This window comes from Micropterus dolomieu, linkage group LG22, assembly GCF_021292245.1.
Source record: "Micropterus dolomieu isolate WLL.071019.BEF.003 ecotype Adirondacks linkage group LG22, ASM2129224v1, whole genome shotgun sequence".
Classification (NCBI taxonomy): Eukaryota; Metazoa; Chordata; class Actinopteri; order Centrarchiformes; family Centrarchidae; genus Micropterus; species Micropterus dolomieu.
In genome coordinates this window covers 15876950-15889679 of record NC_060171.1, presented here as the reverse complement: position 1 = coordinate 15889679, position 12730 = coordinate 15876950, and the positions used below count along the sequence as shown (strand labels likewise).

Sequence of the window (12730 nt, the reverse complement as noted above, 5' to 3'; positions counted from 1 at the left end):
ATCATCAGAGAGTTTCTCCAGCAATGCTCCATAATATTGATCCAGTGCTGTTGTCCTTTCTTTATGTAATGGGTCAATAGAGTTACTACTTGCCTTCTTCTTTCTTTCCCTCTGCCTGCCAGAATGAGTGCATGAGTCTGAGTCGTCTGGGGGCTTTCTGGAGGAAGACAAGGAGATTAGCAACAGGCGCTGTGTAAGCAAATGCTGATTTGTCATCCTCTTAATCTTTACTGCCTATAAGGGTAAATCAATCAGTCACACCACTTACAGACAAAATTGTATTAAACAAAGGTAAATACTGAAAAAAGAAAATAACAAACATATTTTACTTCTTACCCACACTGCTATCAAATCAACTTAACACACTTGGTGGCCGTTGCATGGTAAAGGTCACCACTGTCTCTGGATCGTAACTGTGATCAATATTGTTGTTTAAATTATTCCCTTTTCAGTCTTTACTTATCATGCTTTTCCCATGTCAGCTAATTAATTCTTACTTCCATGTATTTAATGGAGAGAGGCCTCACTCATGCCAGTCAAGGGGCCAGTCCCTCATTTCATTGTTGCTGTAAGATATTTTGTATAATTTTAATTTGTTATATTGCTCTACACAACCTGTTTTAGTTCTTCTGCAAAATGCAATAATTTATAGATGTCCCATCCAAACTGCAATCTAATGCCAGAGTAGATACACAATAATTACATATTGTGGAATCTGTAACATCAATGCAAAATATAGTTTTATTAGTAGTATTATTATTATATACATGAGAAGAAGAAGTAATGTTACTTCAGTTGTCTACAACTACTTTTTTATAGTTATTGACTACCGTAGTTAGGGAGCCATAGCATTTCTTTTAATGTAAGCACGACTGCTTATGGCATGCAGTAGTGTTACATAACACCGCGTCTCTCTTTAGGTGTGTAAAATATATATTTATAATACCATCCATCCATCCATCCATCGTCAACCGCTTATCCTGTGTACAGGATCGCGGGGGAATTTATAATACCAGGAAAGCAAAAGAAACATATGTGTACAGGTGTGTACAAAGATGCTTCACATGTTATCTAGCCCATTGTAAAATCATCCATGAGTAGTCAACTACTGCCCACAGCACTGACTTTTCAAGAGACTCAAATAAATTGCAATGTGGATTATTTGTCCCACTCCTAGTACCCTGTTAACAGCGTAGTGGGGTTAACAGAGTAGTCTTATACCATAGTTAAGACGTTCCTTCTGTTCCATATTGGCCATGTCGTCAATGACACTAAGGGTCTCAGGAGAATGCAGCCACCCCAAATCAGCAAAGTAGCTTAACCTTCCATGAAATGTGGTCTCCTCCTTGGAGGGGGATCACAAAAGGGGGTGATGAGAAGAAAAACAATTAGTGCACAGATTCAAAGAGCAGCAACAAGTTGACCCTTAATTCCGTTCTTCTGCCATATGGTGACAGCTCTCTGGAGCCTCCTACTGCCTAATTAGTAAGCCAAGTGCAATTTACTGTTACTGCAAACATAAAGTTCCGGGAATCACTCATTTTCTCACTTCTCTGTCACCTTAAGGTGTTGCACAGAGAATGGCCAAAGAGAAATGTCAGAAATATTAACACCTGTGCTTGCAATTCTCTGTACAGGTCTATAAAGCTGGAATTATGGATTTGCTCTTTAATCAGATCAAAAATAGCAAAGACACTTACTGATGTGACTATCTGCCAAGTCCACAGATTGATTTCTATCATGTCTGTAATCCTAATTAAGTCACTCTTGATTTTAGGAAAACAATACAGTATTCAAACAGAGCTCTTTCAGTTGGCTTAGCCATTTAAACTCAGAACCTGTTGTCTCAATCAGTTTTATAATCCCGAAATGGGGACAAAATAGTGCAGATTTTGGGTCTCAAAAACTCCATAAATTGCAGTATTGCAATGGTGTATGTGCATGTAATAATAGTATGCAGTGATTTTTTGTATTCACACTACACTACATGTTTGGTTGCAGTATAAATTTACATTCAGAACACACTTAGCGGATAAGCCTAAAATACATATATATACTGACCGAAGCAGTACTGACTGTGGTAATCTGGAGTCCCATATCTGATTACATAACACAGGTGTTACTCACATGTCAGGGGTTAAATGATAATCTTGTTCCTCACAATAATAGACAGGACAGGATTGGTTAGAGGTTTCTTTAGGCCATTTCAAATTCGAAAGTTTGTGAAGTTGGTTTGTGATCATTGATAATACATTTATTATAATACATTGATATTATCTATACCATGGCATCTAAATGAGTTACAGATAATTAAATCACAAGTTTAATCATAGTGAAATATGTAACAGTTCTTTCTGTCTTTACTAGATGCCTTACTCTCCAGTTGCCGGCACGGGTAAGATGCTGCTGCCATCAGCAAAGTGGCGCTTGAGGTTTAGTCTGGCAGGGATAACTGTCATGTTTCTTCACTCCTCAGCCCTGTGATTGTCGTGCAGATACAGCCAATCTTTAGCAGCCAGCTGCCATGAGCCAACTGGATTATTATGTATTAAGTGAACACATTTATGATGACAAAGCCCTGCAGGTGACAGAACATACGTCACTAGTAAAACCCTAGCTCAGTTTCTTGTCAGATCAGACAGATCAGCTGTTCATAAGTTTAAACGTGTCGTTACCTTTCATATTTTCAAATACCTGCAGTGCATCAAACATTGAAGGCACATGCAATGCAGCAGGCACACGTGCAAGACATACTTTTAGTGTCCTTCAGAGGATGCCCTTAAATGCTAGTTCACAAATCTTTGTATCAGTCTAAGAAGCTTTTTGATATAATCTCCTTGAATGTCAGCTTTTGTCAAAAAGTGAGATTAACTTTTAAAGTTGTTTCTTTAATTTAATTATGAGCTTTAAAATTCCTAACCCTAATGTTATCTACTTTTATAACTATGATAAAACAATGTATATAATTAGACAACTTTTGGCATGAAAAACAGACAAAGCTGGACAAATCTCATTGAAATAAATGTTGAAAAATCTACTTTAGTACAACCCTAAAATGTAAAATTAACAATTTCAAATGAATAAAGGCAGTAAAATGTCCCGGCAGGATAATCTTATACCTGCATTGTTCTAACAGCATAAGCTTCTGTTACACTGCACTCAGCATGTCTGCCTGATTCCAAGTAGCTGCAGAGAATGATTAATCAAGCTTGCATCGTTAAGCTTTGTTAGGTTCAGTTCAGCGTTTCCTCTGGTCCCCCCCAAGTCAGATGAAGTAGAAGGATTGAGGTGTCAGCACTATGGCTACCAGGGATTGCCCCGCCTTGCCATATGCTGCCACTATGTAATCCACACAATGAAAAAATCAGTTGTCTCAGTCCACATCAAAATCATGTTCGTTCACCAGGTAAATTCAGTGAGACTGTAAAATCAATTATTGCAGACAAAGGAAATAAGACATTTATTTGACATTTTGTCCACTGAATAAAAACTCGTACTCTTTGGCATAGATAAATCAGAACATTAAAAATAAAATACAACAAACTTAAATGTAAATTTACACTGACTACATTGTTTCCAAACTTGAAATTATTTACTTTTCTTACACTATCCATTCACCTTTTTTGTGTTCTTCTTATGATATTCTGAATTAATAATAATAATAATAAATTAAAGATAGCCCAACATGCTGTAAAACAATGGTACAACAACATTTCAAAGTAGCTTAAGTAAATTACATATTATAGTCTACTCTCAGTAATAACAAATATTAAAATTAACACAACTCCAGGACTTAAAAGCTCAGCTAGCAGCCCCTAGAGGTACCAATCCCAAATTAGAACTCTTTTTCTCCATCTATGCATTTATGGAGGTAACAGGAAGACGGAAACAGGTTCCTCTCATTTTCTGTCTCCATGAGGCTTCATGCAGCCAGTCACAAATCAAGATAAATTAAAACAAGAACTTAATAGCCATTGTGACACAGCCATCTAATTTAAGCTGTCCTGATGTCACTTCTAAAGTGAACAAACATTGGGGGTGCCCTGTGAAGCTAAAGTCATGGTGTGACTTCACTCATGTCTGTGATGCGAATCGCATCATAGATTTTCTGTATTTTTCCCGAGTCATGCCATGGTGAATCTTGTAACCACAAAGGTCATAGGTCTACTGAAATCTTCAAACACATAATGCAGCATTACAGCCTATTCAACATTGTCAATCCCAGGTTTGACTCTAGAGGGAGACAGATGCCCTTTGACTGCAAAGTGTGGTCACAGATAGCTGATCAGAGTATACACACAGCTGATGTTACAGGTGTAGAACAGGCTATTAGATTCAAGTTCATATTGGTAATTGTGTAAGCTTACCATTAGAGAGGCTCTTTCACGCTTTTAAATTATTAGCTGTTGAATTGGCTATAGAGGAAGAGACTGCTGTGGAGTTTAAAATTGATACAGTTTTCATACCATTACAACAATGTTAGTTGTAACTTATATTATCCAGCAAAGAACAGGGGATTTACAAGCTTGTAACATGTGTGGAATAAAAGCTTTGTGTTTTCCCAACTTACATAAGATGTTGGACGGTGGATAATTATAAATCTACATCGGTGGACAGGTGTAGGCTATGACTACCAGCTGGGTCACATTTTGTGGTAACATTATGTATGAAATAACTGAACTGAATTCAAATAGTGACCTTTTTCCTCATTTATACAAATGAAATCTAGCTGAAAGTGAGATTTTAATGTTGAAACCGGATAGATGTTATGACATGAGGTTAAGTGAAAATTGTAATCCAGTGAGATATCAGAAAGACTTACATTTTAGTATTTGTAGTTGTTCTTCTTTTTGATAAGGTATGAAAATATTAAAACTGTGATTGACTACTAATTGTACAAGTTTTGCAGAGAACATGTAGCTATGGCAACATCTAAAGTAGGCCTAATGTAAGTAGGAAACACTGCAGGTTTAATTTATTTGATTATACCACAGTTAGCTTTCTATACAGAAAACAGTGGAAAAAAAGAGTACAGTAGATCTATACATAGAATAATATTTAAGTTTTTTTAATTATTGGTGTGACTGGCATGCTTCTTCCTTACTCTGAAAAATAACATATAGTTACAACTATTAAATAAAAGTGTAAGGAGGTCAATATTTTCCCCTGAAATGAAGTTCATTATATAAAGGCTTCCATCCATCCATCGTCAACTGCTTATCCTGTGTACAGGGTCGTCGGGGGCTGGAGCCAATCCCAGCTGACAGCGGGCGAAAGGGGGGGTACACCCTGGACAGGTCGCCAATCCATCGCAGGGCCACACATAGACAAACAACCAGTCACACTCACACCTAAGGAAAGTTTTAGGGTCACCAATCAACCCAGTCCGCATGTCTTTGGACAGTGGGAGGAAGCCAGAGCACCTGGAGAGAACCCACGCAGACACGGGGAGAACATGCAAACGACCAAGAACGACCAAGGTTCGAATACACAACCTTTTTGCTGTGAGGCTACAGCGCTAACCACTGCTCCACCGTGCCGTGTAAAATTTAATATATATTTTTTTTTAACACACACACACACTTACTGTTTTATTTATTTATTTTATTTTTAATATTATTATTTTTTTACACAAACACACGCTTACTGTTTTATTTAATTGTTTTATTTTAATTTTTGTTTTTTAAAACACAAACACGCTTACTGTTTTATTTTTTTATTTTATTTTTAATATATTTTTATTTTTTTAACACAAACACACATACGCTTTGATTACTTTATGCTTTAATTACTTGTTTAATGAAATGTATGGGGTTGATTGATGTAGTTTGTATGATGCTTTGGCAATATTGTTGTTACACATTCATGCCAATAAAGCTAATTTGAATTGAATTGAATTGAATGTGTCATTCTAATTTCTTATCATTATGATGCGTTCTAAAGTCGCATCACTTTAGAATATATATGTATTCTTCCATAAACTGAACAATCCACTTGGCAGACACAGGGTGGATCTGGTTTGATTGGAGACAGGCTATTTAGAGTTTTTCTTCTTTCTTCAAAGGTTTTTCTTAATTTTCTTTCCTTTTATTGTGTTATCACTGTCGTTTTAGTAATGTCACAATTAGCGTTTATTTAAGTTTTGCAAATAATATTGTTCAGGTCTGGTTGTATGAAACTGCCAGCGGTCATCCTGTGGGATCAGAGAGGGTTTTGTTGCCAAGTGGTACAGAGGGACAGGAGAGGAGGAACACAAACAAAGAGTACCAGCAGGAGAAAATACCAACATTTTAAAATCACTCTTCACTAGTCGGTGGTTGTGTGAGGTTTTTCTGAGCTAAGTGTATCTAGCTGCCAAATCCTGAATACAACCCTAGAAGGTAAGGATCTACGTACACTAGTATAAAGGACTGTTGCTGTGTTTCAGAGTTTTAGCATTGTGAAAGGGTTGTAACATTGCTGCAGTGGTCTCTGTTCTCTTATCTTGCCAATTTCTCCTCTTTACTCTCATGCACTCAGTACACAGTATATTTCTCTCTGTGTGTCTCTCGAAACACTTCTCTCACTTTCTTCAACTCTGTGACCATGGTTGGCGCATCATGTTTTACTTTTTAGGGTTTAACATATTGAGGGATAATTTGTTCACATTTGCTGTGATGGTTAGGAAGTGTACATTTAACCTTATGTCATTTGTTATCGTATCATTCTCTACTCATAATTTCAGATGTTTTATTTTCTCACCTTTCTTTCTGTCTCTCTTTCTCTCTGCTCAGAAACCAATGTGTTGTTAGTATATGACCTATTATAAGCTTTTGGATTGCTCTTCTTACATTTTTATGGTTTAGGTATATCACAAAATTTTTTTCTTTGCTCTCTAGAGGGTGGTCTAGTTTGTTTTTCTTAAATTGTTGAGAGGGGGTTGTAGCCAGGGCCATAACCAGGGTTTCAAAATTAGTGAGGTTCCAGATTTTTTGATTCTTTAAAAAAGCTTATTTACAATAATTCAGTGAAGGCTTGAACCAGGCAGTGGGCACAGCACTGTGTTTGGATGAAGGACACACTAACTACAATCTGTTCATCATGGTCTTTCTCAATTTTGGGAAACATGGTAGCAACAATTTCAGTACAGTGGAAAGGGCCCTAGCAATGTTAACTATCATGCACTACATAGAAACCCAGAACTCTTCTCAACCCTCTGCTTTGTGAGAGCGAAATCAGTAAGAAATGAAACAGTAGCTTAAATGTATCTTAAATTTAGCCTACAATAGTCATCACAGGCAGTGTTAGGGAGTAACTAGTTACATGTAATTAATGTAATTTAATTACAAAATAAATGTAACTTTAATCTATTACAGTTACCAAGAAAAAAATGTGTATGATGTGTAATATCATGATTACATTGGGGGCTTCCATCTGAATATTTTCTGTATAAAGCTAGGCTAACGTTATATGTTGAATAATAATCATTTTGTTGCTTTGCATGTTTTTCATGTGCACAGCTGCCATTACCAGCCACAGCTGTTTAGTAAAGTTTGATTCTTTTCTAATGCTTTTAATTGGTTCTCGTGTTAAAATTTGCTGCACCACCCGCCTGCCAGTTAAACTGCCTCTCAAGCAGTCTTTTGAAAAAGATTAACAGGGAAAAAATTAATTAGAAATGTAGAAAAATAATCAAAAAGTTATTAAATGTAATAAGTTACGTTATTTAGAAAAAGTAAGAAATAGTACTATTACATTTTCAATTGGGTCACTTGTAATTGGTAACCTATTACATTTAGAAAGTAACCTTCCCAACACTGATCTCAGGACTGTACAGATGGAATGACATGTGTAGACTATAGTGGGCACTAATATTACTATGACAAAATAAAAAACAGCAGATCAGTGCTGAATGCTCTAGTTGATGTTGCAGCCTAATAATTTGATGTCAGCAGCTGTTTGCACTCGTTTTGTCACTGTGATGTACAGGTCGGCTCCAACATAATTTGAATCCTCATGTACGTATAACTTATCCAAATTATGAGAGAGGCTACTGTCTATGCTCATAGTAAAGTCACAGCAAATATCATGGGACATTTAAGCAGCAAAACTAAAAACTGCAGTTATAAACTTGAAAAGACAGGCAAAGGAATCTCTGCAGAGGAAACATTATTTTAGCGTTAACTTTTAGCTTCGTAAATAATTTAGAGGCTCTTGTGCTCTCTTGGAGCACAGGACGGATCAGGAGGATGGCTGCTTTACTGGTTAGTTTCACTGTATGAACCTGGACTGTGTGTGAGACCTGCCATGGTGAAAAACCTCCACTAACACACACTGATTGGTGAGAGGTGAGAGGCCACAGAGAAGCAGATAGTGTGGATGGGCTCTTCTGTTTATCTGTGGTTCCTTGCCTACAAGAGGGTGGTGTCTAAATAGGCTTTGTTGATGGATTGTTTTAGTGTTGTCATTTTTTTTATTGTTACTGCCAAGACAACTGCAAGCCTTGGAAGAAGGTCCCTCTTGTGTAATTCTTCCCAAGTAAGATTCCAATGTTTACTTTATTCAAAGGGTTTTTGAAAGCTGTTCCTTGCCTACAGGAGGGTGGTGTCGAAATGGGCTTTTTTTGTTTTGCTGTTACAATTTCTGTTATTACCGTGTAGACACCTGCAAGCCTTTTAAGAAGGTCCCTCTTGAGTTATTCTTCCCAAAGAAGTTTCCAAGTTTGCCCGACTCAAATACTTTTTGGAGGTTGTACCTCACCAACTGTGGAGCGTGGCATCTAAATAAGCAGTCTTTTCTTGTTTTGCTGTTATCATTTCTGTTATTGCTGTGAAGACGCCTGCAAGCCTTGGAAGAAGGTCCCTCTTGTGTAATTCTTCCCAAGTAAGCTTCCAAGTTTACCTGATTCAAAGAGTTTTTGGAAGTGGTTCCTTGCCTACAAGAGGGTGGTGTCTGAATAAGCTTTTTTGTTTGCTTGTTTTGCTGTTATCATTTCTGTTATACCTGTGAAGACACCAACAAGCCTTGGAGGAAGGTCCCTCTTGAGTAATTCTTCCCAAGTAAGCTTCCAAGTTTACCTGATTCAAAGGGTTTTTGGAAGTGGTTCCTTGCCTACAAGAGGGTGGTTTCTAAATAGGCTTAGTTGATGGACTGTTTTGGTGTTCATTCCTTTTATTGTTGCTATCAAGACAACTGCAAGCCTTTGAAGAAGCGGCTGGGCGGCCTCTCGAGCTCCTCCCGCGGGAGAAGCACATTTTTGTTTTGCCATCATTTTTCTTAAAACTGTCAATATTCGAAATCTTTTCAACAGTGGAAAACCAAACAAAGGCGAATCGATTCCAGGAAATGTCAGCGGTGCCGGACGGTTTGTTTTGGTGTGGGCCAGTCAAATTTTTTTTAAATCCTGTTTTTTTTTCCCCCTCTGGGTGTTCATTTCCTCCTTAAAACATAAGGATTTACTAAAGGTTTTGTGTAAAACCGTGTGCAATCTTGCGATCACCCGCAAATTAACACCTAGCTGATCTAACGGTGTGCAAGCAGAATGACGTCTTCCAAAAGTTCAAGATAGCACCTGTTGTTCATTTACTACTTTTGTCTTAATGAATATGCAATTTGGGGCGTTTCAGTTTTAGTGTGCAAAGTAATGGAAGGGTAACATGCAAATACATTTATTTACTACACGCAATGTGATCTACCAAGCCTAAACACAATTTCATGTGAGTGCAACAGCATCTGTATTTAATAGGCTACGTTTAAGGAAGGTGCAAACTGCCAAGTGTTGCGCAGAGATGGCTGCTGTTGCAAAAGGAGACACAGCCGTAATGAAAGAAGACGTGGAGAAATTAAACATAATTAGACAATATTAGATAATATCCACTATATAGAAATACAATTATTTTATTTAGGCTATTAACTAGGCCTTTATGAATATAATTTTTTTTGTATTTTCCTTTAGCTTTGGCAATACTGTTGTATTAACATTCATGCCAATAAAGCAAATTTCGTTTCGAACTGACTTCTTTTCTCTGTGACATGGAAGAATTTAGAAAGTTGCGTGGCGCTGCAGATAGCTCCCAGCTGGTTGGTAAAGTTGGAAATATATTCACAGATTCGAACTTCCGGGATCAATAACTCGTAAGCAAAACGTGTTTAAAATGCAAACAACGCCTCTTTACTATCGTAGCAGAGTAGATAACAAGCTACAAGCCTACATTTTCACCTAAATGAGTCGTCCTACGAACGGCACAAACATTGGTCTCTTCGTGCAGCCGGCTGTGAGACGTACTACAAATTGCAACGCTGAAAACACATACTGCAGAAATATTCAATAACGTTTATTGCGTATAATGGATTTTGATCAAGGAGAGGCTTGGTCCAATAAAAATTAACAAAAAGATTTAATTACAAAAATTGGTGAATAAAGAGATGACATTACAGAACAAACAAAAATGCTTCTCCTGAAGATCCCCAGTTTCCAGTCTTTTCAGTCAAATCCTTATGGACTGAGTTACTGCCGCCCCCAGCGGTGGACTGGAAAGTTGCTTCTCCTTCAGGATTTTACAGTTTACAGTCCCCATTCTCACAAAATGAGTTGTTATCCTCCAGGTATGTGGGCGGGTCCTTTTCCTCCAAATGGCTTAGGTCCCTAGTCATTGGTCGTTTGGTTGGTTCTTCGTCACCCAATTAGGAAGGGTGTACCATTGTTGTATTCATTACTTTTGGTCAGACAAAAGAGCGCCGATCCCAGATGTGAAACCCCCCTTCAATCTACAGGAATAAACAGTCTTTTGCTCTAAACTAATCATAGAGAACAACAGGGCTTGTCTACAAAATGGTTGACACCCTATCTTAAGTGTCAATGAAACAGTTAAAACAAAACAGTCCCTCTGGCACTAAACAAGGAGGTGTCAGTTTTCTTTACAAAGAGGATACAAACAATGGTTTAATTCTGATGCAATCCTCTGGCCTAAAACCCAGCAGGTTACATTTTTAGAAGACAGAGGACACTGAAATACCTTTGGTAAGAAATATCAGCTTTGTTGTAACTTTTTAAACTCTACACTTCCCACTTATACAATGTAGTGCCCCACAAATCACCTTACACATTTACTGCTGGTTATACTACACCACTTAGTTTCGGGAAAAAAGACTTTTGCATACCCAATATTAGGTAGGCCTATTTTTAATACTCAGTAACTATACTATTAAAAGCTGTAGTGTCTCCAATATCACCCCAGGCATCAGTGATCTCATGTTGATGATACTACAACACTTAGTTTGTAGAAATATTTTTTTGCATAATTTTGGAGAATTTTGTGTGACACCAAAATGTGTGACCTATCATATTCTATGACCCAAATGGGAAGTTAAGCGGCAGAGGCTTTGTTGACGATGTGAAGCGGTTGCAGTTTGGTTGGGTTTAGGCACCAAAAGTACTGGGTTATGGTTAGGAAAACATCGTCATTTGGGTGTAGTCGCAGAATCTGATAGGTCACAGATTTTGGTGTTACACCTGTCGTAATAGCGACACAACCGACTGTAGGTATCGGAGAGGGAATGGGGCGTTGGGGCGTAACAGGGACAGGAAACGTCTCGGGTTACGTATGGCATACGTAACCCTGGTTCCCCGAGAAGGGGAACGAGACACTGCGACGGTTACGACACTATGGGAACGCCTCTAGGCGTAGCAGGTCTGAACGTGAATGAAATCACTCCAATCCTATGGGTTTGTTGCTAGAACGGTAAGGTGTGACGGAATAACCGGAGGAGTATAAAGCACACCTGTACACACTCATCATTAGCTTAAACTATGAAGAGGCCATGCCTCTGGTAGAATGAGCCCTCACAGCCACAGGTGAAGGCAAACCGCGCACCTGATAGGCCAGGGAAATAGTCTGAACAATCCAGTTGCTAATAGTATGTTTGGGTGCAGGGAGCCCAGCCCTGGGGGACCCAAAATACACTAGCAGCTGGTCAGCCTTCCTCCAACGGGAGGACCTCAGAGTGTAAATACTCAGTGCTCTGACAGGGCAGAGCAGATGAGGTCTCCCGTCCTCCGCCGTCACATGAGGTGGAGGATGAAATGCCTGCAGCACTGTGGACCCTGCCGCACAAGAAGGCACTTTAAGGATGTACCCTGGACGAGGGTGCAGGATAGCCCTAATATTCCCCGGGGCAAACTCCAGGCTTTGCGGGGAAACCGAAAGCGCTTGGAGATCCCCCACCCACCTCAGAGAGGTGTTAGCAAGGAGAAAGGCCATCTTGAGGGTCAAGTGCTTAGCCTGAGCTGACTCCAGGGGTTCGAAGGGGGCCTCAGCCAACGCCCCAAGAACCACCGCCAGATCCCAAGTGGGAACCTTGGACCGAGTCGCAGGTCTCATCGTACAACCAAGGGAAGTTTCCCCAAAGACCCCTCCCTCAGAGGGGTGTGGAAAGATGAAATAGCTGCCACATACACCTTGAGGGTGGAAGGGGAAAGACCAGCAGAGAACCGGTCCTGGAGGAACTCAAGTACCTAAACCACCGGGCAGGTAACAGGGTCCAACGACCGCTCCCTACACCAAGTGGAGAAAACACTCCACTTCAGGCCATACATCCTCCGTGTGGACGGGGCCCTGGAGCTGAGGAGGGTCTCGACTGCTCCGGCTGTTAGACCCGCCTCTAGGTACTGTGCCCCCTCAGGGGCCAGACCCACAGTCGCCATACGGCGGGGCAAGGGTGAAGAACCCAGCCCTGCGCCTGGGACAGCAGG

The 12730-nt window shown here is 39.3% G+C and overlaps 1 long non-coding RNA gene across 1 annotated transcript; it reads left to right on the top strand.

Annotated features, from left to right (window-relative positions):
• The first annotated feature begins 5995 nt into the window (after positions 1 to 5995).
• On the top strand, positions 5996 to 7899 carry LOC123962530. The gene is made up of 2 exons (XR_006822970.1): positions 5996 to 6064; positions 6163 to 7899. It is a non-coding gene; the product is annotated as an uncharacterized LOC123962530 (long non-coding RNA).
• The last annotated feature ends 4831 nt before the right edge of the window (positions 7900 to 12730 follow it).